This window comes from Arachis stenosperma, chromosome 7 (assembly GCF_014773155.1).
Source record: "Arachis stenosperma cultivar V10309 chromosome 7, arast.V10309.gnm1.PFL2, whole genome shotgun sequence".
In the NCBI taxonomy this organism is placed as follows: domain Eukaryota; kingdom Viridiplantae; phylum Streptophyta; class Magnoliopsida; order Fabales; family Fabaceae; genus Arachis; species Arachis stenosperma.
Window position 1 is genome coordinate 46226477 of NC_080383.1, and position 25677 is coordinate 46252153.

At 40.0% G+C, this 25677-nt stretch overlaps 1 non-coding gene across 1 annotated transcript; it reads left to right on the forward strand.

Moving 5' to 3' along the window:
- Positions 1 to 10378: 10378 nt before the first annotated feature.
- Positions 10379 to 10486, forward strand: LOC130943063 (small nucleolar RNA R71). The gene has a single exon (XR_009071599.1). It is a non-coding gene; the product is annotated as a small nucleolar RNA R71 (small nucleolar RNA).
- Positions 10487 to 25677: the final 15191 nt, after the last annotated feature.

The following is a 25677-nucleotide window of genomic DNA, read 5'->3' on the forward strand; positions in this document are numbered from 1 at the left end:
GTGTTAAGTGTTTTAGGCTTCATAGGGCAGGAATGGCTTAGAGAATGGAGAGGAAGCTTGCAAAAATGGAAGGAACACAAGAAATTGAGGAAATGACCAGCGAGAAGTGATGCGGGCGCATGACTCACGCGTCCGCGCGAAATAGAAAAATTCACAGTGACGTGAACGCGTGGATTGGAAGCCGCACGAGTGACGCGAATGCGTGGACGACGCGCACGCGTGTCACGAAAAACGCTGAGCGATACGAACGCGTGGGCGACGCGGTCGCGTGACGTGCGCGATCTGCAGAATTACAGAGGTCGCTGGCGTAGATTCTAGGCCGCGTTTTAACCCAGTTTTCAGCCCATAAACACATATTAGAGCCGGGAAACATGCAGAGACAAAAGACAACATTCATTCCATATAATTTTTAGTTTTTAGATCTGATTATAGTCTTCCTCTAGGTTTTTTCTTTTACACTCATAATTTAGGATTTGAAGATTTTGGCTTTTGGTTATTGAGAAGAGTCTACCTCCGAAACTGGTCATTCTAGTTTGTTCACCTACTTTTCATTTACTTTTCCATGTTCTTAATTTGTCCGGAGTTACAATTGGATTATTTTTAGAGTTCATTAATACAAGACTATTTTTATTTTTAATTGATCTCTTTGATTATTATTTATCATGTCTCTTATTATTTTCCCTCTTAATATGTTGAAGTCAACATTTATGATAATGGAGTAGTTGCCTAACTTGATTGGGAGTTGATTAAAAGGAGAACCTTGAGTTGGAACACTTAAGAGTTCAACTGTCATTGGTTCGTTGTTGGTTGGCTTGTTAGTCACCAACTCTAATCCTTCCCATGGGAGAGGATTATGACTTGTGAATAGAAGTTGACTTTTAACTTGACTTTCCTTCATTCGTTGAGGGTTAACTAAGTGGAAACAACTACTAATTATTAATTGATCTTGAGAAAATTCTAACAAGGATAGAACTTCCGATTAATCTTCTCCCAGTCAAGACTTTATTTAAATTACATAAATTCTCTAATTTAATTTCCTGTTTATCAATCTCAAAACCATTTTGAAAAACTTCTGATTAGTAAAATAGCACTTCTCTTTGCAACTCGTTGGAAGACAACCTGGGACTCATACTCCCAGTATTTTATTTATAAAATTTGTGACAACTCTTTTCTAAATTGACAAGTGGATTTTTGCTGGTTAAGAACTGTACTTGCAACGCCATTTTTCTTGATAATTCTTAATCTGCCAATTTCTGCCACGTCAATTTTTGTTTAAGTGTGGGGAGGTTGATAAACCACTATTTTATGGCTTATCTTGTGCTCAATTGAGTGGTTTTTATCAACTCTTTACCCACTTATTCATATGATTTGCATGAGTTTATGTTTTCCTTCCTGATTTTGTGCTATGATTGAAAATATGCTTCTTTGGCCTTAAATTTCCTATGTTTAATCCTCTCTTACTACTATTCGATGCCTTGATATGTGTGTTAAGTGATTTCAGAGATTACAGGGCAGGAATGGCTTAGAGAATGGAAAGGAAGCATGCAAAAGTGGAAGAAATACAAGAAGTTGAAGAAGTTGCTAAGCTGTCCAACCTGACCTCTTTGCACTCAAACGGTCATAACTTGAGCTATAAAGGTCCAAATGATGCGGCTCTAGTTGCGTTGGAAAGCTAACGTCCGGGGCTTCGATTTCATATATAATTTGCCATAATGTCCATACAGCTAGGTGACGCGAACGCGTGCTCTACGCGAACGCATCGCATCTGCGAATTTCAATCCACGCAAACGCGTGGACGACGCCTCAGCGTCACTTTGCCGTGACCTGTACGAACCAGCAGTGATTTTTGGGCTATTTTTGACCCAGTTTTCGGCCCAAAAAACACAGATTAGAGGCTATAAAGTGAGGGAATGCATCCATTCATATACACAACATAGAAAACTCATAATTCACTTTTCATAATTTAGATGTAGTTTTTAGAGAGAGAGGTTCTCTCCTCTCTCTTAGGTTTTAGGATTAGGATTAGGATTTCTATTAGGATTAGGATTTCATCTTCTTCAATCATAGGTTCAATGTTCCTTTTATTTATTTTTCCAATTTAATTTATGAACCATTCATGTTAGGATTTTCTTAATTAATATAATTTGAGGTATTTCAGACTTATGACTGCTTTCTTTAATTTATGTTATTGATGCTTTTGCTTTATCCAAATTATTTTTATTCGAGTAGATTTTCTTCCCTTTTGGCTTTGGTTAAGTAATTGGTAACGCTTGAGTTATCAAACTCAGTAGTGATTGAAATTGGGAAATTGCCGATTAATTTGGATCGCTCTAAACCTAGTCTTTCCACAGGAGTTCACTAGGAATTGAGGATAAAATTGATTGGTCTACTTGACTTTCCTGTATTTAGTACGGGTTAACTAAGTGGGAGCAATAAACAATTCTCATCACACCTGATAAGGATAACAAGGATAGGATTTCCAGTTCTCATACCTTGCCAAAAGATTTTATTATTATTAATTTATTTTTCTTGTCATTCAAACTACTTGTTTCCTATTTCAAAAACCCAAAAATATTGTTTTTCATAACCAATAATAAATCATACTTCCCTGCAATTCCTTGAGAAGACGACCCGAGGTTTGAATACTTCGGTTTATAAATTTTATTGGGTTTGTTACCTGTAACAACCAAACGTTTGTACGAAAGGATTTTCTGTTGGTTTTGAAGCTTTACTTACAACGTGATTACATTTGTGAATTTCTTTACTGATAGAAATCTAATCGTCAAACAGTAAAAGCAAATGGCAAATCAATAGTGCAAAAAGTGCAACAATGGGGGAGAGAGTTAGTAAATAATGGAATACAATATAAATTCATGTCAATGCAAAAGAAATACAGGGATCATAAAAGATTGACATTGACAGAAAAATAATATCACCCAATATTGTAAAACAAGTCACTAAGCACCAAAATAATACCAGAAAAGATACAACAATTGAATAAGAACATTTAACACCAATAAAAATATGCATGAATGTAATGAATGAAAGTATGCAGATAAAGTAAGTGAAATAGAATAAAGGAAAAGAAAGATGAGAAGCTAAAGAGATGAAGAAAAAGAAAGGAAGAAAGGAGGAAGAAAGAAATAAGAAGGGAAAGAAAAGATTTAAATTTGGGGAAGAAAAGATAAGAAAGTTGGCGCTGATTTGGATAAGCTTTGCAATGCAGGCGACGCGGACGCGTGGGTCACGCGATCACATGGTGTGTGATAATTATCAGGTGACACGGACGCGTGGGTCACGCGATCGCGTGGCCTGAGTTGTGCGATTGGCCTGAGTTGTCCAATCAAAACTCATAAACAAACAAAACAGACTAGAATTAAAACTGAAAAAGGGACAATCATACCATGGTGGATTGTCTCCCACCTAGCACTTTTAGTTAAAGTCCTTAAGTTGGACATTTGGTGAGCTTCTTGTCATGGCGGCTTGTGCTTGAACTCATCCAGGAACCTCCACCAATGTTTGTAATTCCAATGGCCTCCCGGATCCCAAACCAGGCGCAGAAAGTCTTCAAGCAAGTTGAAGCAAGCGACAGGGCCCCAAGAGTGTTGATTGCCAGAATGAATTCCGGGGTCCCAAACTTTGCTTTTACACCTGTCTTCTTGTTGATCATTATTGTTCCAACTGGGTGGCAAGCAATCTGAATTCTCTACAGAGTACCAAACTCTTCTTTTGGATCTAACCAAATTATCACCAGTTGAGTCCTTACATCTATCTCTTGAATTATCAACCTTGATGAGCCTTGATTTGCAACTCCAACCACTAAACTGTCTCCTCTTACGGTTTATGCCACAAAGCTTTCTAAGTTGGCCGTCCATTTCAATAATATCGTACTCAAGTGGGATAGGAAAATGAACAGAGATAAGTTTTACCCACTTAAGTGAAAGAGTAGACGACAACCTATGTGGAGAAGTCTCCAACGTTCTTGACAAAGCGTACTCAACTCCCATCCGCCCTTTTCGAAGGATTTTTGCTTCCACATCATTCTCAGACTTAATCATAGAAAAGTCTTTGGTGCACGAAATTGTGATCAATACTTTTCACAACTCAAATAATCCCTGGTAATGAATCCAAAAACTTGGTGTTCAATACCATGGCATAAACACAACTTCGCACAACTAACTAGCAAGTGCACTGGGTCGTCCAAGTAATAAACCTTACGCGAGTAAGGGTCGATCCCACGGAGATTGTTGGTATGAAGCAGGCTATGGTCACCTTGTAAATCTTAGTCAGGCAGACTCAAATGGGTATAGATGATGAATAAAACATAAAGATAAAGATAGAGATACTTATGTAATTCATTGGTAGGAATTTCAGATAAGCGTATGAAGATGCTTGGTCCCTTCCGTCTCTCTGCTTTCCTACTGTCTTCATCCAATCCTTCTTACTCCTTTCCATGGAAAGCTTATGCAAGGGTTTCACCGTTGTCAGTGGCTACCTCCCATCCTCTCAGTGGAAATGTTCAACGCACCCTGTCACGACACGGCTATCCATCTGTCGGTTCTCGATCAGGCCGGAATAGAATCCAATGATTCTTTTGCGTCTGTCACTAACGCCTCGCCTTCAGGAGTTTGAAGCACGTCACAGTCATTCAATCATTGAATCCTACTCAGAATACCACAGACAAGGTTAGACCTTCCGGATTCTCTTGAATGCCGCCATCAGTTCTTGCCTATACCACGAAGACTCTGATCTCACGGAATGGCTGGCTCGGTTGTGAGGCGAGCGCTCGGTTGTCAGGCGATCAACCATGCATCGTGTATCAGGAATCCAAGAGATATTCACCCAATCTAAGGTAGAACGGAGGTGGTTGTTAGTCACACGTTCATAGGTGAGAATGATGATGAGTGTCACGGATCATCACATTCATCAAGTTGAAGAACAAGTGATATCTTGGACAAAGAACAAGCGGAATTGAATAGAAGAACAATAGTAATTGCATTAATACTCGAGGTACAGCAGAGCTCCACACCTTAATCTATGGTGTGTAGAAACTCCACCATTGAAAATACATAAGAACAAGGTCTAGGCATGGCCGTGAGGCCAGCCTCCCAAAGTGATCAAAAGATCTAAAGAACAAAAGATTCCAAAGATCAGAAGATGAAAATACAATAGTAAAAGGTCCTACTTATAGAAAACTAGTAGCCTAAGGGTTACAAAGATGAGTAAATGACATAAAAATCCACTTCCGGGCCCACTTGGTGTGTACTTGGGCTGAGCAATGAAGCAATTTTCGTGTAGAGACTCTTCTTGGAGTTAAACGCCAGCTTTGGTGCCAGTTTGGGCGTTTAACTCCCATTTTGGTGCCAGTTCCGGCGTTTAACGCTGGAATTTCTGAGGGTGACTTTGAACGCCGGTTTGGGCCATCAAATCTTGGGCAAAGTATGGACTATCATATATTGCTGGAAAGCCCAGGATGTCTACTTTCCAACGCCGTTGAGAGCGCGCCGATTGGGCGTCTGTAGCTCCAGAAAATCTACTTCGAGTGCAGGGAGGTCATAATCCAACAGCATCTGCAGTCCTTTTCAGTCTCTGAATCAGATTTTTGCTCTGGTCCCTCAATTTCAGCCAGAAAATACCTGAAATCACAGAAAAACACACAAACTCATAGTAAAGTCCAGAAAAGTGAATTTTAACTAAAAACTAATAAAAATATACTAAAAACTAAACCAAATACACTAAAAACATACTAAAAACAATGCCAAAAAGCGTACAAATTATCCGCTCATCACAACACCAAACTTAAATTGTTGCTTGTCCTCAAGCAATTGAAAATCAAATAAGATAAAAAGAAGAGAATATGCAATGAATTCCAAAAACATCTATGAAGATCAGTATTAATTAGATGAGCGGGGCTTTTAGCTTTTTGCCTATGAACAGTTTTGGCATCTCACTCTATCCTTTGAAACTCAGAATGATTGGCTTCTTTAGGAACTCAGAATCTAGATAGTGTTATTGATTCTCCTAGCTAAGTATGATGATTCTTGAACACAGCTACTTATTGAGTCTTGGCTGTGGCCCAAAGCACTCTGTCTTCCAGTATTACCACCGGATACATACATGCCACAGACACATAATTGGGTGAACCTTTTCAGATTGTGACTCAGCTTTGCTAGAGTCCCCAATTAGAGGTGTCCAGGGTTCTTAAGCACACTCTTTTTGCCTTGGATCACAACTTTATTCCTTTCTTTTTCTTTCTTTTTCTTTCTCTCTTTTTTTTCTTTTTTTCGTCTCTTTTCTCTTTTTTTTTGTTTTTTTTTGTATTCACTGCTTTTTCTTGCTTCAAGAATCATTTTTATGATTTTTCAGATCCTCAGTAACATGTCTCCTTTTTCATCATTCTTTCAAGAGCCAACATTCATGAACCATAAATTCAAAAGACATATGCACTGTTTAAGCATGCATTCAGAAAACAAAAGTGTTGCCACCACATCAAAATAATTAAACTGTTATAAAATTCAAAATTCATGCAATTCTTTTTCTTTTTCAATTAAGAACAAATTTTTTTTTAAGAAAGGTGATAGATTCATAGGACATTCATAACTTTAAGGCATGGACACTTAAGACACTAATGATCATAAGACACAAACATGGATAAACATAAGCATGAAAATTCGACAAACAAGAAAATAAAGAACAAGGAGATTAAAGAACGGGTCCACCTTAGTGATGGCGGCTTATTCTTCCTCTTGAAGATCTTATGGAGTGCTTGAGCTCCTTAATGTCTCTCCCTTGTCTTTGTTGCTCCTCTCTCATGATTCTTTGATCTTCTCTAATTTCATGGAGGAGGATGGAATGTTCTTGGTGCTCCACCCTTAGTTGTCCCATGTTGGAACTCAATTCTCCTAGGGAGGTGTTGATTTGCTCCCAGTAGTCTTGTGGAGGAAAGTGCATCCCTTGAGGCATCTCAGGGATCTCATGATGAGAGGGGTCTCTTGTTTGCTCCATCCTTTTCTTAGTGATGGGCTTATCCTCAGCAATGGGGGTGTCTCCCTCTATGTCAACTCCAACTGAATAACAGAGGTGACAAATGAGATGAGGAAAGGCTAACCTTGCCAAGGTAGAGGACTTGTCCGCCACCTTATAGAGTTCTTGGGCTATAACCTCATGAACTTCCACTTCTTCTCCAATCATGATGCTATGAATCATGATGGCCCGGTCTAGAGTAACTTCGGACCGGTTGCTAGTGGGAATGATTGAGCGTTGGATAAACTCCAACCATCCTCTAGCCACGGGCTTGAGGTCATGCCTTCTTAGTTGAACCGGCTTCCCTCTTGAATCTCTCTTCCATTGGGCGCCCTCTTCACAACTGTCAGTGAGGACTTGGTCCAACCTTTGATCAAAGTTGACCCTTCTAGTGTAAGGATGTTCATCTCCTTGCATCATAGGCAAGTTGAAGGCCAACCTTACATTTTCCGGACTAAAATCCAAGTATTTTCCCCGAACCATAGTAAGCCAATTCTTTGGATCCGGGTTCACACTTTGATCATGGTTCTTGGTGATCCATGCATTGGCATAGAACTCTTGAACCATTAAGATTCCGACTTGTTGAATGGGGTTGGTAAGAATTTCCCAACCTCTTCTTCGGATCTCATGTCGGATCTCCGGATATTCACCCTTTTTGAGTGAAAAAGGGACCTCGGGGATCACCTTCTTCAAGGCCACAACTTCATAGAAGTGGTCTTGATGCACCCTTGAGATGAATCTCTCCATCTCCCATGACTCGGAGGTGGAAGCTTTTGCCTTCCCTTTCCTCTTTCTAGAGGTTTCTCCGGCCTTGGATGCCATAAATGGTTATGGAAAAACGAAAAAGCAACGCTTTTACCACACCAAACTTAAAAGGTTTGCTCGTCCTCGAGCAAAAGAAGGAAGAGAAGAGTAGAAATAGAAGAAATGAGGAGGAAGGGAATGGCTTTTGTGCTCGGCCAAAGAGGGTGAGAAGTGGTGTTTAGGTTGTGTGAAAATGAAGGGGTGAAGAAGGGTTTATATAGGAGAGGGGGGCTCATGGTTCGGTCATGTATGGGTGGGTTTGGGAGGGAAAGTGGTTTGAATTTGAAGGGTGAGGTAGGTGGGGTTTTGTGAAGGATGGATGTGAGTGGTGAAGAGAAGATGGGATTTGATAGGTGAAGGGTTTTTGGGGAAGAGGTATTGAGGTGATTGGTGAATGGGGAAGAAGAGAGAGAGTGGTGGGGTTGGTGGGGATCCTGTGGGGTCCACAGATCCTGAGGTGTCAAGGAAAAGTCATCCCTGCACCAAATGGCATGCAAAATCACGTTTTGAGCCAATTCTGGCATTAAACGTCGGGCTGGTGCCCATTTCTGGCGTTTAACGCTAGGTTCTTGCCCTTTCCTGGCGTTTAACGCCAGTCTGGTGCCCCTTTCTGGCGTTAAACGCCCAGAATGGTGCCAGACTGGGCGTTAAACGCCCATTTGCTAACCTTACTGGCGTTTAAACGCCAGTAGGTTCTTCCTCCAGGGTGTGCTATTTTTCTTCCTGTTTTTCATTCTGTTTTTGCTTCTTCAATTGATTTTGTGACTTCTCATGATCATCAACCTACAAAATAAAATAGAATAACAAAGAAAAATATATAAAATATAACATTGGGTTGCCTCCCAACAAGCGCTTCTTTAATGTCAGTAGCTTGACAAATGGCTCTCATGGAGCCTCACATTTTCTCAGAGCAATGTTGGAACCTCCCAACACCAAACTTAGAGTTTGAATGTGGGGGTTCAACACCAAACTTAGAGTTTGATTGTGGGAGCTCTGTTTGACTCTGATTTGAGAGAAGCTCTTCATGCTTCCTCTCCATGGTGACAGAGGGATATCCTTGAGCCTTAAACATAAAGGATTCTTCATTCACTTGAATGATCAGTTCACCTCTATCAACATCAATCACAGCCTTTGCTGTGGCTAGGAAGGGTCTGCCAAGGATGATGGATTCATCCATGCACTTCCCAGTCTCTAGGACTATGAAATCAGCAGGGATGTAATGGTCTTCAATCTTCACCAAAACATCCTCTACAAGTCCATGAGCTTGTTTTCTTGAGTTGTCTGCCATCTCTAATGAGATTCTTGCAGCTTGCACCTCAAAGATCCCTAGTTTCTCCATTACAGATAGAGGCATGAGGTTTACACTTGACCCTAAGTCACACAGAGCCTTGTTGAAGGTCATGGTGCCTATGGTACAAGGTATGGAGAACTTCCCAGGGTCCTGCCTCTTTTGAGGTAATTTCTGCCTAGACAAGTCATCCAATTCTTTGGTGAGCAAAGGGGGTTCATCCTCCCAATCCTCATTTCCAAATAACTTGTCATTTAGCTTCATGATTGCTCCAAGGTATTTAGCAACTTGCTCTTCAGTGACATACTCATCCTCTTCAGAGGAAGAATACTCATCAGAGCTCATGAAAGGCAGAAGTAAGTCCAATGGAATCTCTATGGTCTCATTTTGAGCCTCAGATTCCCATGGTTCCTCATTGGGGAACTCAGTGGAGGCTAGTGCACGCCCATTGAGGTCTTCCTCAGTGGCGTTCACTTCCTCTCCTTCCTCTCCAAATTCGGCCATGTTGATGGCCTTGCACTCTCCTTTTGGATTTTCTTCTGTATTGCTTGGGAGAGTACTAGGAGGGAATTCAGTAATTTTCTTGCTCAGCTGTCCCACTTGTGCCTCCAAATTCTTAATGGAGGACCTTGTTTCAGTCATGAAAGTTTGAGTGGTTTTGATTAGATCAGAGACCATAGTTGCTAAGTCAGAGGGGTTCTGCTTAGAATTCTCTGTCTGTTGCTGAGAAGATGATGGAAAAGGCTTGCCATTGCTAAACCTGTTTCTTCCATTATTATTGTTGTTGAAACCTTGTTGAGGTCTCTGTTGATCCTTCCATGAAAAATTTGGATGATTTCTCCATGAAGAATTATAGGTGTTTCCATAGGGTTCTCCTAGGTAATTCACCTCTTCCATTGAAGGGTTCTCAGGATCATAGGCTTCTTCTTCAGATGAAGCATCCTTTGTACTGCTTGGTGCATTTTGCATTCCAGATAGACTTTGAGAAATCAAATTGACTTGTTGAGTCAATATCTTGTTCTGAGCCAGAATGGCATTCAGAGTATCAATCTCAAGAACTCCTTTCTTCTGATTTGTCCCATTGTTCACAGGATTCCTTTCAGAAGTGTACATGAATTGGTTATTTGCAACCATTTCAATTAGTTCTTGAGCTTCTGTAGGCGTCTTCTTCAGATGAAGAGATCCTCCAGCAGAGCTATCCAAAGACATCTTGGATAGTTCAGAGAGACCATCATAGAAAATACCTATGATGCTCCATTCAGAAAGCATGTCAGAAGGACATTTTCTGATCAATTGTTTGTATCTTTCCCAAGCTTCATAGAGGGATTCTCCATCCTTTTGTCTGAAGGTTTGGACTTCCACTCTAAGCTTACTCAATTTTTGAGGTGGAAAGAACTTTGCCAAGAAGGCATTGACTAGCTTTTCCCATGAGTCCAGGCTTTCTTTAGGTTGTGAGTCCAACCATGTCCTAGCTCTGTCTCTTACAGCAAAAGGGAATAGCATAAGTCTGTAGACCTCAGGGTCAACCCCATTAGTCTTGACAGTGTCACAGATTTGCAAGAATTCAGCTAAGAACTGATGAGGATCTTCCAATGGAAGTCCATGGAACTTGCAATTCTGTTGCATTAGAGAAACTAATTGAGGCTTATGCTCAAAGTTGTTTGCTCCAATGGCAGGGATAGAGATGCTTCTCCCATAAAAGTCGGGAGTAGGTGCAGTAAAGTCACCCAGCACCTTCCTTGCATTGTTGGCATTGTTGTTGTTTTCGGCTGCCATGGGTCCTTCTTCTTTGAAGATTTCTGTTAGGTCCTCTACAGAGAGTTGTGCCTTAGCTTCTCTTAGCTTTCGCTTCAAGGTCCTTTCAGGTTCAGGGTCAGCTTCAACAAGAATGCTTTTGTCTTTGTTCCTGCTCATATGAAAGAGAAGAGAACAAGAAAATGTGGAATCCTCTATGTCACAGTATAGAGATTCCTTGAGGTGTCAGAGGAAAAGAAAAATAGAAGGAAGAAGGAGAAGAATTCGAACTTAGTCAGATAGAGTTCGAATTGTGCATTGAGGAGGAGTGGTGCTCCATAAATAGAAGGATGTGAGAAGAGGGGAAGAGCTTTTTCGAAAATTAAGTTAAAAAAATTTTTTTAAAAAAAAATTTTGAAAAACTTTAATTGATTTTCGAAAATCAAGAGTGGGAAAGAAATCAAGTAATTTTTTTTTAAAAAGACTTTGAAATAAAATATGATTGAAAACTATTTTTGAAAAAGATGTGATTAAAAAGATATGATTGAAAAGTTATGCTTTTAAAAAGATATGATTGAAAAGATATGATTTGAAAACAAATTTTAAAAAGATTTGATTTTAAAAATTAATGACTTGCCTAACAAGAAAAGATATGATTCAAACATTAAACCTTTCTCAACAGAAAAGGCAACATACTTGAAATGTTCAATCAAATCATTAATTGTTTGCAAGTATCTTTGAAAAAGGAAAGAAATTGATTTTGAAAACATTTGATTGAAAAGATATGATTTGAAAAAGATTTGATTTGAAAAACTTTGAAAACTTGAAAAAAATTGATTTGAAAACAAAATCCTCCCCCTTGTGCCATCCTGGCGTTAAACGCCCAGAATGGTGCACATTCTGGCGTTTAACGCCCAATGCACTACCTTTTCGGGCGTTAAACGCCCAACCAGGCACCCTGGCTGGCGTTTAAACGCCAGTCTGTCCTTCTTCACTGGGCGTTTTGAACGCCCAGCTTTTTCTGTGTAATTCCTCTGCTGCATGTTCTGAATCTTCAGTTCCCTGTACTATTGACTTGAAAATAGAACCAAGATCAAACAAACAATACATGCACGACACCAAACTTAAAATTAGACACTAGACTCAAACAAGAAACATAAAATATTTTTGGTTTTTTTTTTATGATTTTGAATTTTTTTTTTGTGTTTTTTCGAAAATTATATGGAAATAGAAAATAAAAGTTTCAGAATTCTTAATTTGGATTCCAGGAATCATTGCAATGCTAGTCTAAGACTCCGGTCCAGGAATTAGACATGGCTTCTCAGCCAGCCAAGCTTTCAAAGAAAGCTTCGGTCCAAAACACTAGACATGACCAATGGCCAGCCAAGCCTCAGCAGATCATTGCCCCAATAACCAGATTGATAGAGATCAACAAGCTCTTGTGATGATCAGTTGAAACCTCGGTCCAATAAGATTAGACATGGCTTCTCAGCCAGCAAGATTTCAACAGATCATCATGAAACTCTAGAATTCGTTCTTAAGAACTCTGAAGAAAAATACCTAATCTAAGCAACAAGATGAACCGTCAGTTGTCCATACACGAAACAATCCCCGGCAACGGCGCCAAAAACTTGGTGCACGAAATTGTGATCAATACTTTTCACAACTCAAATAATCCCCGGTAATGAATCCAAAAACTTGGTGTTCAATACCATGGCAAAAACACAACTTCGCACAACTAACCAGCAAGTGCACTGGGTCGTCCAAGTAATAAACCTTACGCGAGTAAGGGTCGATCCGACGGAGATTGTTGGTATGAAGCAGGCTATGGTCACCTTGTAAATCTTAGTCAGGCAGACTCAAATGGGTATAGATGATGAATAAAACATAAAGATAAAGATAGAGATACTTATGTAATTCATTGGTAGGAATTTCAGATAAGCGTATGAAGATGCTTGGTCCCTTCCGTCTCTCTGCTTTCCTACTGTCTTCATACAATCCTTCTTACTCCTTTCCATGGCAAGCTTATGCAAGGGTTTCACCGTTGTCAGTTGCTACCTCCCATCCTCTCAGTGGAAATGTTCAACGCACCCTGTCACGGCACGGTTATCCATCTGTCGGTTCTCGATCAGGCCGGAATAGAATCCAGTGATTCTTTTGCGTCTGTCACTAACGCCCCGCCTTCAGGAGTTTGAAGCACGTCACAGTCATTCAATCATTGAATCCTACTCAGAATACCACAGACAAGGTTAGACCTTCCGGATTCTCTTGAATGCCGCCATCAGTTCTTGCCTATACCACGAAAACTCTAATCTCACGGAATGGCTGGCTCGGTTGTCAGGCGAGCGCTCGGTTGTCAGGCGATCAACCATGCATCGTGTATCAGGAATCCAAGAGATATTCACCCAATCTAAGGTAGAACGGAGGTGGTTGTCAGTCACACGTTCATAGGTGAGAATGATGATGAGTGTCACGGATCATCACATTCATCAAGTTGAAGAACAAGTGATATCTTGGACAAAGAACAAGCGGAATTGAATAGAAGAACAATAGTAATTGCATTAATACTCGAGGTACAGCAGAGCTCCACACCTTAATCTATGGTGTGTAGAAACTCCACCGTTGAAAATACATAAGAACAAGGTCTAGGCATGGCCGTGAGGCCAGCCTCCCAAAGTGATCAAAAGATCTAAAGAACAAAAGATTCCAAAGATCAGAAGATGAAAATACAATAGTAAAAGGTCCTACTTATAGAAAACTAGTAGCCTAAGGGTTACAAAGATGAGTAAATGACATAAAAATCTACTTCCGGGCCCACTTGGTGTGTGCTTGGGCTGAGCAATGAAGCATTTTTCGTGTAGAGACTCTTCTTGGAGTTAAACGCCAGCTTTGGTGCCAGTTTGGGCGTTTAACTCCCATTTTGGTGCCAGTTCCGGCGTTTAACGCTGGAATTTCTGAGGGTGACTTTGAACGCCGGTTTGGGCCATCAAATCTTGGGCAAAGTATGGACTATCATATATTGCTGGAAAGCCCAGGATGTCTACTTTCCAACGCCGTTGAGAGCGCGCCAATTGGGCTTCTATAGCTCCAGAAAATCCACTTCGAGTGCAGGGAGGTCAGAATCCAACAGCATCTGCAGTCCTTTCCAGTCTCTGAATCAGATTTTTGCTCAGGTCCCTCAATTTCAGCCAGAAAATACCTGAAATCACAGAAAAACACACAAACTCATAGTAAAGTCCAGAAAAGTGAATTTTAACTAAAAACTAATAAAAATATACTAAAAACTAAACCAAATATACTAAAAACATACTAAAAACAATGCCAAAAAGCGTACAAATTATCCGCTCATCAGTCTTCATATTCAAGAAGTTCAATTACGGATGTAGTTTTATTACTGGGAGGACTTGATGCATGATCCTCATTACCAAGGGAACTTACTTCTGGATCTATCCCATCCACATCTTCATAAGGAATATGCCATGGAGGTTGTGCACTGGCCTTCTTGACATCAATTTCAATCGTATTGGAGGGGTGCTCTACATTTCTAGATTCTCATGGAGGTTTAGCATCTCCTAAATCTTCAACCACTTCTTCTTCTGCAACTGTTATGGCTTCCTCCACTTGTTCCAATACAAAGCCATGTTCCTCATTGTCCACTGGAGTTTATAGTGTCTCCTTCATGCTGCACTCTTCTTTTGATTCTCCACATGTAGCCATGGGAGTACTTTGAGTACTCAGATGTTGGGGAGCTATATGATTTACTACCTCGGTCAAGGCAGTCGCGAATTCTAGTACATCCCTTTTCATCTTTTCTTGCCCTTGAAGAAGACCACGAAGGATGTCATCCATTGGAGATTGGGGTGGATGTGAGGGTTCATTACTTGGGAGGAAGGGTTCATGATAAGAGGGTGGTTCATCACTCTCCATCTTTTCCACTTGTTGCACAGCACATTTTAATTCCGTATTCTTAAGTTGAGATTCTTTAGCCATGAAAGCTTCGGGTGCTTTTCGGTTTATCGCTCGTCCAGTTGACACAGGGTTGCTTGAAATTGATCCATTCTTTCCTTGAGACGATCCCTTGACTCTTGTTCTGCTCGGATATCATAAGTAGGATCATAAGGCTCTTGGATTGATGGATATGGATGTGGTGTATATGGAGGTGGTGGTCCTTGGGAGTAACTGGGTTGGAATTGGGGTGGATCTATGTATGGCTCATATGGCTCATAGGGTGGTTGATATGGTGGATAAAGGTTAGAATCATGTAATGGTGTTTGGTAGTTGGGGGCTTGTGAGTATGGTGGTCTAGAGTTGTGTTGAGAAGGCAGTTCATAATCATATGGTGGGACTTGTTGGTAATTACAAGGGGGTCTACCATAACCATTGTCTTGGTGCGCATCATAGAATGGTTGTTGATAGTGCCTTGGAGGTGGTTGTTGCCAAGGGGGTTGATCAAATCCTCGTGGCTCCTTCCATCTTTGATTGTTCCATCTATGGCCCAAGCTCTCATTGTAATCTCCTCTTCCTGTAACATGATTGTAACCAAATTCCAAAGGGGTGAGAGTTCATAGTAGTAGGAGAAAATAAAAACAAAAACTAACAAAAAGAAAATATTTTGAAAAATATATAATTTTTGAAAAAAAGATAAGATAAGATTTTGAAAAAGATAAGATTTTTTGAAAAAAAAAATAAGATAAAAAATTTTAAAATAAATATCTGAAATTTTTTTTTGAAAAATATTTACAATAACCAATAATAAGGCACACGTTTGCAATTCCCCGGCAACGGCGCCATTTTGACGATCGGATTTTCTATCGGTAAAGAATTTTGCAAATATAATCGCAATGTAAGTATAGTTTTTAAACCAACAGAGAATCCTTTCGTACAAAAGTTTAGTTGTCACAAATAACAAAACCCAATAAATTTATAAACCGAAGTATTCAAACCTCGGGTCGTCTTCTCAAGGAATTGAAGGGAGGTATGATTTATTATTGGTTAAAGAAAACAGTATAATTTTGGGTTTTTTAAATAAGAAACAAGTAATGTAAAATAACAAGTCGTTAAAATAATAACTAATAAAGCTCTTGTCAAGGTATGAGAATTAGAAGTCTGACGTCGGGATTTTTGCTAGTAAAGAATTTTATAAAAATAGTCGCGTTGTAGATATAGATTCTAAACCAACAGAAATCCCTTCGTGCAAACGTTTTGGTTGTCACAAGTAACAAACCCCTAAATAAATTGATAACCGAAGTATTTAAACCTCGGGTCGTCTTCTCAAGGAATTGCAGGGAGGTATGTTCTTATTATTGGTTATGGAGATTGTAAATTGGGGTTTTGAGAATGAGGGATGAATATGGCAATTAATTTAAATGGCAATTAAAATGAATAAATACTGTAAAGCAAACCTTTTGACAAGGTATGGGAAATTGGAAGTCCAGACTTAGTTATTCTTATCAATAATAATGAAAGTTGAATCTTAATTCCACTTAGTTGACCCTTGCTAAAGCAAAGGAAAGTCAAGGGACTAATTAGTTTGACCTTCCAATCCTATTTGTTTCCTAAGAAAAGGTTGGGATTATTGAAGTTCAGTTCAATTAGCAAAGATAACAGTTATCAATTATGTTGAGCTAAGATAACTCCTGAGTTACTGATATCTTAACCAAGACCAAAAGGAAAAGAAATTGAATCTACTAGAATAAAAATGTCTTCAGATTGGGAATAATCAATAACATAAACAAAAGAAAGCAATATTAAACTGAAATACCTCAAATATCATTAAATAAGGAAATCATCATAAATGTGGCATAAGCCAAATAGGCAACATGACTAATATAAGCATTAAAGTATCTGAAAATAAGAGATAAATATAAAGTAAAAGAACATTGAACATGGGATTGAGAGTCACTCCTAAAACTAAGAGAAGTCTTAAATCCTAATCCTAAAGAGAGATGAGAGAACCTCTCTCAAAACTAAATCTAAATCATGGAAAGTAACTGGTGCACGAAATTGTGATCACTACTTTTCGCAACTCAAATAATCCCTAGTAATGGCCCCAAAGACTTGGTGCTCAATACCATGGCATAAACACAACTTCGCACAACTAACCAGCAAGTGCACTGGGTCGTCCAAGTAATAAACCTTACGCGAGTAAGGGTCGATCCCACGGAGATTGTTGGTATGAAGCAAGCTATGGTCACCTTGTAAATCTTAGTCAGGCAGACTCAAATGGGTATAGATGATGAATAAAACATAAAGATAAAGATAGAGATACTTATGTATTTCATTGGTGAGAACTTCAGATAAGCGAATGGAGATGCTTTGTCCCTTCTGTCTCTCTGCTTTCCTACTGTCTTCATCCAATCCTTCTTACTCCTTTCCATGGCAAGCTGTATGCAAGGGTTTCACCGTTGTCAGTGGCTACCTCCCATCCTCTCAGTGGAAATGTTCAACGCACCCTGTCACGGCATGGCTATCCAGCTGTCGGTTCTCGATCATGTCGGAATAGAATCCAGTGATTCTTTTGCGTCTGTCACTAACGCCCCACAATCGCGAGTTTGAAGCACGTCACAGTCATTCAATCATTGAATCCTACTCAGAATACCACAGACAAGGTTAGACCTTCCGGATTCTCTTGAATGCCGCCATCAGTTCTAGCCTATACCACGAAGACTCTGATCTCACGGAATGGCTGGCTCGGTTGTCAGGCGAGCGCTCGGTTGTCAGGCGATCAACCATGCGTCGTGTATCAGGAATCCAAGAGATATTCACTCAATCTAAGGTAGAACGGAGGTGGTTGTCAGTCACACGTTCATAGGTGAGAATGATGATGAGTGTCACGGATCATCACATTCATCAAGTTGAAGAACAAGTGATATCTTGGAACAAGAACAAGCGGAATTGAATAGAAGAACAATAGTAATTGCATTAATACTCGAGGTACAGCAGAGCTCCACACCTTAATCTATGGTGTGTAGAAAATCCACCGTTGGAAATACATAAGAACAAGGTCTAGGCATGGCCGTGAGGCCAGCCCCCCAAATGATCTAGAGATCTAAGGTGATCAAAAGATGAAAAATACAATAGTAAAGGGTCCTATTTATAGGGAACTAGTAGCTTAAGAATTACAAAGATGAGTAAATGACATAAATATCCACTTCCGGGCCCACTTGGTGTGTGCTTGGGCTGAGCATTGAAGCATTTTCGTGTAGAGACTCTTCTTGGAGTTAACGCCAGCTTTTATGCCAGTTTGGGCGTTTAACTCCCACTTTGGTGCCAGTTCCGGCGTTTAACGCTGGGAATTCTAAAGGTGACTTTGAACGCCGGTTTGGGACATCAAATCTTGGGCAAAGTATGGACTATCATATATTGCTGGAAAGCCCAGGATGTCTACTTTCCAACGCCGTTGAGAGCGCGCCAATTGGGCTTCTGTAACTCCAGAAAATCCACTTCGAGTGCAGGGAGGTCAGAATCCAACAGCATCTGCAGTCCTTTTCAGTCTCTGAATCAGATTTTTGCTCAGGTCCCTCAATTTCATCCAGAAAATACCTGAAATCACAGAAAAACACACAAACTCATAGTAAAGTCCAGAAAAGTGAATTTTAACTAAAAACTAATAAAAATATACTAAAAACTCAACTAAATATACTAAAAACATACTAAAAATAATGCCAAAAAGCGTATAAATTATCCGCTCATCACAACACCAAACTTAAATTGTTGCTTGTCCCCAAGCAACTGAAAATCAAATAAGATAAAAAGAAGGGAATATGCAATGAACTCCAAAAACATCTATGAAGATCAGTATTAATTAGATGAGCGGGGCTTTTAGCTTTTTGCCTCTGAATAGTTTTGGCATCTCACTTTATCCTTTGAAATTCAGAATGATTGGCTTCTTTAGGAACTCAGAATCCAGATAGTGTTATTGATTCTCCTAGTTAAGTATGATGATTCTTGAACACAGCTACTTTATGAGTCTTGGCCGTGGCCCAAAGCATTCTGTCTTCCAGTATTACCACCGGATACATACATGCCACAGACACATGATTGGGTGAACCTTTTCAGATTGTGACTCAGCTTTGCTAGAGTCCCCAATTAGAGGTGTCCAGGGTTCTTAAGCACACTCTTTTTTACCTTGGATCACGACTTTAACCGCTCAGTCTCAAGTTTTCACTTGACACCTTCACGCCACAAGCACATGGTTAGGGACAGCTTGGTTTAGCCGCTTAGGCCAGGATGTTATTCCTGTAGGCCCTCCTATCCACTGATGCTCAAAGCCTTGGATCCTTTTTATTACCCTTGCCTTTTGGTTTAAAGGGCTATTGGCTTTTTCTGCTTACTTCTTTTTCTCTTCTATTTTTTTTCGTTTTTCTCTTTTTTTTTTGTATTCACTGCTTTTTCTTGCTTCAAGAATCATTTTTGTGATTTTTCAGATCCTCAGTAACATGTCTCCTTTTTCATCATTCTTTCAAGAGCCAACAACTTTAACATTCATGAACCACAAATTCAAAAGACATATGCACTGTTTAAGCATACATTCAGAAAACAAAAGCATTGTCACCACATCAAACTAATTAAGCTAGTTTTAAAGATGAATTCGAAATCCTGTACTTCTTGTTCTTTTGTGATTAAAAACAGTTTTCATTTAAGAAAGGTGATGGATTCATAGGACATACTTAGCTTTAAGGCATAGACACTAAGACACTAATGATCATAAGACACAAACATAGACAAACATAAGCATGAAAATTTCGAAAAACAAGAAAATAAAGAACAAGGAGATTAAAGAACGGGTCCACCTCAGTGATGGCAGCTTGTTCTTCCTCTTGAAGGTCTTATGGAGTGCTTGAGCTCCTCAATGTCTCTTCCTTGTCTTTGTTGCTCCTCTCTCATGATTCTTTGATCTCTCTAATTTCATGGAGGAGAATGGAGTGTTCTTGGTGCTCCACCCTTAGTTGTCCCATGTTGGAACTCAATTCTCCTAGGAAGGTGTTGATTTGCTCCCAATAGTTTTGTGAAGGAAAGTGCATCCCTTGAGGTATCTCAGGGATTTCATGATGAGTGGGATCTCTTGTTTGCTCCATCCTTTTCTTAGTGATGGGCTTGAGGTCATGCCTTCTTAGTTGAACCGGCTTCCCTCTTGAATCTCTCTTCCATTGGGCGCCCTCTTCACAAATGTCAGTGAGGACTTGGTCCAACCTTTGATCAAAATTGACCCTTCTTGTGTAAGGATGTTCATCTCCTTGCATCATGGGCAAGTTGAATGCCAACCTTACATTTTCCGGACTAAAATCTAAGTATTTCCCCCGAACCATTGTAAGCCAATTCTTTGGGTCCGGGTTCACACTTTGATCATGGTTCTTGGTGATCCATGCATTGGCATAGAACTCTTGAACCATTAAGATTTTGACTTGTTGAATGGGGTTGGTAAGAACTTCCCAACCTCTTCTTCGAATCTCATGTTGGATCTCCGGATATTCACTCTTTTTGAGTTTGAAAGGGACCTCGGGGATCACCTTCTTCAAGGCCACAACTTCATAGAAGTGGTCTTGATGCACCCTTGAGATGAATCTCTCCATCTCCCATGACTCGGAGGTGGAAGCTTTTGCCTTTCCTTTCCTCTTTCTAGAAGTTTCTCCGGCCTTAGATGCCATAAATGGTTATGGAAAAATAAAAAGCAATGCTTTTACCACACCAAACTTAAAAGGTTTGCTCGTCCTCGAGCAAAAGAAGAAAGAAGAGAGTAGAAAAAGAAGAAATGGAGGAGAGGGAGATGGCTTTGTGGTTTGAATTTGAATGGTGAGGTAGGTGGGGTTTTCTGAAGGATGGATGTGAGTGGTGAAGAGAATAGTGGGATTTGATAGGTGAGGGGTTTTTGGGGAAGAGTGGTTGAGGTGATTGGGGATCCTGTGGGGTCCACAGATCCTGAGGTGTCAAGGAAAATTCAACCCTGCACCAAGTATTGTGCGAAAATGCACTATGTGCCAATTCTGGCGTTAAACGCCGGGCTGGTGCCCATTTCTGGCGTTTAACGCCAAGTTCTTGCCCTTTTCTGGCGTTTAACGCCAGTCCGGTGCCCCTTTCTGGCATTAAACGCCCAGAATGGTGCCAGACTGGGCGTTAAACGCCCATCTGCTAGCCTCACTAGCGTTTAAACGCTAGCAAGTTCTCCTCCAGGGTGTGCTATTTTTCTTTCTGTTTTTCTTTCTGTTTTTGCTTTTCCAATTGATTTTGTGACTTCTCATGATCATCAACCTACAGAAAACATAAAATAACAAAGGAAAATAGATAAAATATAACATTGGGTTGCCTCCCAACAAGCGCTTCTTTAATGTCAGTAGCTTGACAGTGGGCTCTCATGGAGCCTCACAAATACTCAGAGCAATGTTGGAACCTCCCAACACCAAACTTAGAGTTTGAATGCGGGGGTTCAACACCAAACTTAGAGTTTGGTTGTGGCCTCCCAACACCAAACTTAGAGTTTGACTGTGGGGGCTCTGTTTGGCTTTGTTTTGAGAGAAGCTCTTCATGTTTCTTCTCCATGGTGACAGAGGGATATCCTTGAGCCTTAAACACAAAGGATTTTTCATTCATTTGAATGATCAGTTCGCCTCTATCAACATCAATCACAGCCTTTGCTGTGGCTAGAAAGGGTCTGCCAAGGATGATGAACTCATCCATGCACTTCCTCAGTCTCTAGGACTATAAAATCAGTAGGGATGTAATGGTCTTCAACTTTTACCAAAACATCCTCTACAAGTCCATAAGCTTGTTTTCTTGAGTTGTCTGCCATCTCTAGTGAGATTCTTGCAGCTTGTACCTCAGAGATCCCTAGCTTCTCCATTACAGAGAGAGGCATGAGGTTTACACTTGACCCTAAGTCACACAGAGCCTTCTTGAAGGTCATGGTGCCTATGGTACAAGGTATTGAAAACTTCCCAGGATCTTGTCTCTTTTGAGGTAATTTCTGCCTAGACAAGTCATCCAGTTCTTTGGTGAGCAAAGGAGGTTCGTTCTCCCAAGTCTCATTACCAAATAACTTGTCATTTAGCTTCATGATTGCTCCAAGGTATTTAGCAACTTGCTCTTCACTGACATACTCATCCTCTTTAGAGGAAGAATACTCATCAGAGCTCATGAATGGCATAAGTAAGTCCAATGGAATCTCTATGGTCTCAATGTGAGCCTCAGATTCCCATGGTTCCTCATTAGGGAACTCATTTGAGGCTAGTGGACGTCCATTGAGGTCTTCCTCAGTGGCGTTCACTGCCTCTTCCTCCTCTCCAAATTTTGCCATGTTGATGGCCTTGCACTCTCCTTTTGGATTTTCTTTTGTATTGCTTGGAAGAGTACTAGGAGGGAGTTCAGTAATTTTCTTGCTCAGCTGTCCCACTTGTGCCTCCAAATTCCTCATGGAGGACCTTGTTTCAGTCATGAAACTTTGAGTGGTTTTGATTAGATCAGAGACCATGGTTGCTAAGTCAGAGTGGCTTTGCTTAGAATTCTCTGTCTGTTGCTGAGAAGATGATGGAAAGGGCTTGCTATTGCTAAACCTGTTTCTTCCACCATTATTGTTGTTGAAACTTTGTTGAGGTCTCTGTTGATCCTTCCATGAGAGATTTGGGTGATTTCTCCATGAAGAATTATAGGTGTTTCCATAGGGTTCTCCCATGTAATTCACCTCTTCCATTGAAGGGTTCTCAGGATCATAAGCTTCTTCTTTAGATGAAGCATCCTTAGTACTGTTTGGTGCATTTTGCATTCCAGACAGACTTTGAGAAATCAAATTGACTTGCTGAGTCCATATCTTGTTCTGAGCCAATATGGCATTCAGAGTATCAATCTCAAGAACTCCTTTCTTCTGATTTGTCCCATTGTTCACAGGATTCCTTTCAGAAGTGTACATGAATTGGTTATTTGCAACCATTTCAATTAGTTCTTGAGCTTCTGTAGGCGTCTTCTTCAGATGAAGAGATCCTTCAGCCGAGCTATCCAATGACATCTTGGACAGTTCAGAGAGACCATCATAGAAAATACCTATGATGCTCCATTCAGAAAGCATGTCAGAAGGACATTTTCTGATCAATTGTTTGTATCTTTTCCAAGCTTCATAGAGGATTCTCCTTCCTTCTTTCTGAAGGTTTGGACTTCCACTCTAAGCTTACTCAATTTTTGAGGTGGAAAGAACTTTGCCAAGAAGGCATTGACTAGCTTTTCCCAAGAGTTTAGGCTTTCTTTAGGTTGTGAATCCAACCATATCCTAGCTCTGTCTCTTACAGCAAAAGGGAATAGCATAAGTCTGTAGACCTCAGGGTCAACCCCATTAGTCTTGATAGTGTCACAGATTTGCAAGAATTCAGCTAAGAACTGATGAGGATCTTCCAATGGAAGTCCATGGAACTTGCAATTCTGTTGCATTAGAGAAACTAATTGAGGCTTAAGCTCAAAGTTGTTTGCTCCAATGGCAGGGATAGAGATGCTTCTCCCATAGATGTCGGGAGTAGGTGCAGTAAAGTCACCCAGCACCTTCCTTGCATTGTTGGCATTGTTGTTGTTTTCGGCTGCCATGTCTTCTTCTTCTCTGAAGATTTCTGTTAGGTCCTCGGAGAGTTGTGCCTTAGCTTCTCTTAGCTTTCGCTTCAAGGTCCTTTCAGGTTCAGGGTCAGCCTCAACAAGAATGCCTTTGTATTTGTTCCTGCTCATATGAAAGAGAAGAGAACAAGAAAATGTGGAATCCTCTATGTCACAGTATAGAGATTCCTTGAGGTGTCAGAGGAACAGAAAAATAGAAGAAAGAGGTAGAAGAATTTGAACTTAGTGAGATAGAGTTCGAATTGTGCATTGAGGAGGAGTGACACTCCATAAATAGAAGGATGTGAGAAGAGGGGAAGAGATTTTTCGAAAATTAATTAAAAAGATTTTAAAAACATTTTGAAAAAGATTTTGATAATTTTCGAAAACTAAAAGTGGGAAAGAAATCAAGTGATTTTTGAAAAAGATTTTGAAAAAGATATGATTGAAAACTATTTTTGAAAAAGATGTGATTAAAAAGATATGATTGAAAAGTTATGTTTTAAAAAGATATGATTAAAAAGATATGATTTGAAAAACAAATTAAAAAGATTTGATTTTAAAAATTATTGACTTGCCTAACAAGAAAAGATATGATTCAAACATTAAACCTCTCTCAACAGAAAAGGCAACATACTTGAATTGTTCAATCAAATCATTAATTGTTAGCAAGTATCTTTTGAAAAAGGAGAGAAATTGATTTTGAAAACCTTTGATTGAAAAGATTTGATTTTGAAAAACTTTGAAAACTTGAAAAAAATCTGAATTAAAAGCAGAATCTTCCCTCTTGTGCCATCCTGGCGTTAAACGCCCAGAATGGTGCACATTCTGGCGTTTAACGCCCAATGCTCTACCTTTTTGGGCGTTAAACGCCCAACCAGGCACCCAGGCTGGCGTTTAAACGCCAGTCTGTCCTTCTTCACTGGGCATTTTGAACGCCCAGCTTTTTCTGTGTAATTCCTCTGCTGCATGTTCTGAATCTTCAGTTCCCTGTACTATTGACTTGAAAATAGAACCAAGATCAAATAAACAATGCATGCAAGACACCAAACTTAAAATGAGACATTAGACTGAGCAAGAAACATAAAATATTTTTGGTTTTTTATGATTTTGTAATTTTTTTGGTTTTTTTGAAAATTAAGTGGAAAAGAAAATAAAGATATCAAAATTCTTAATGAGAATTCCAGGAATCATGCAATGTTAGTCTAAAGCTTCAGTCTAAAGGAATTAGACATGGATAGCCAAGCTTCAGCAGGACATTGCATTCAAGAGCTAAATTGATGAGAATCAATCAGCTTTGGTGATGATAAGAACATCACCTTGAAACACTAGAATTCATTCTTAAGAACTCTGAAAAAATACCTAATCTAAGCAACAAGATGAACCGTCAGGTGTCCATACTCGAAACAATCCCCGGCAACGGCGCCAAAAACTTGGTGCACGAAATTGTGATCACTACTTTTCACAACTCAAATAATCCCTAGTAATGGCCCCAAATACTTGGTGCTCAATACCATGGCATAAACACAACTTCGCACAACTAACCAGCAAGTGCACTGGGTCGTCCAAGTAATAAACCTTACGCGAGTAAGGGTCGATCCCACGGAGATTGTTGGTATGAAGCAAGCTATGGTCACCTTGTAAATCTTAGTCAGGCAGACTCAAATAGGTATAAATGATGAATAAAACATAAAGATAAAGATAGAGATACTTATGTATTTCATTGGTGAGAACTTCAGATAAGCGAATGGAGATGCTTTGTCCCTTCCGTCTCTCTGCTTTCCTACTGTCTTCATCCAATCCTTCTTACTCCTTTCCATGGCAAGCTGTATGCAAGGGTTTCACCGTTGTCAGTGGCTACCTCCCATCCTCTCAGTGGAAATGTTCAACGAACCCTGTCACGGCATGGCTATCCAGCTGTCGGTTCTCGATCATGTCGGAATAGAATCCAGTGATTCTTTTGCGTCTGTCACTAACGCCGCACAATCGCGAGTTTGAAGCACGTCACAGTCATTCAATCATTGAATCCTACTCAGAATACCACAGACAAGGTTAGACCTTCCAGATTTTCTTGAATGCCGCCATCAGTTCTAGCCTATACCACGAAGACTCTGATCTCACGGAATGGCTGGCTCGGTTGTCAGGCGATCAACCATGCGTCGTGTATCAGGAATCCAAGAGATATTCACTCAATCTAAGGTAGAACGGAGGTGGTTGTCAGTCACACGTTCATAGGTGAGAATGATGATGAGTGTCACGGATCA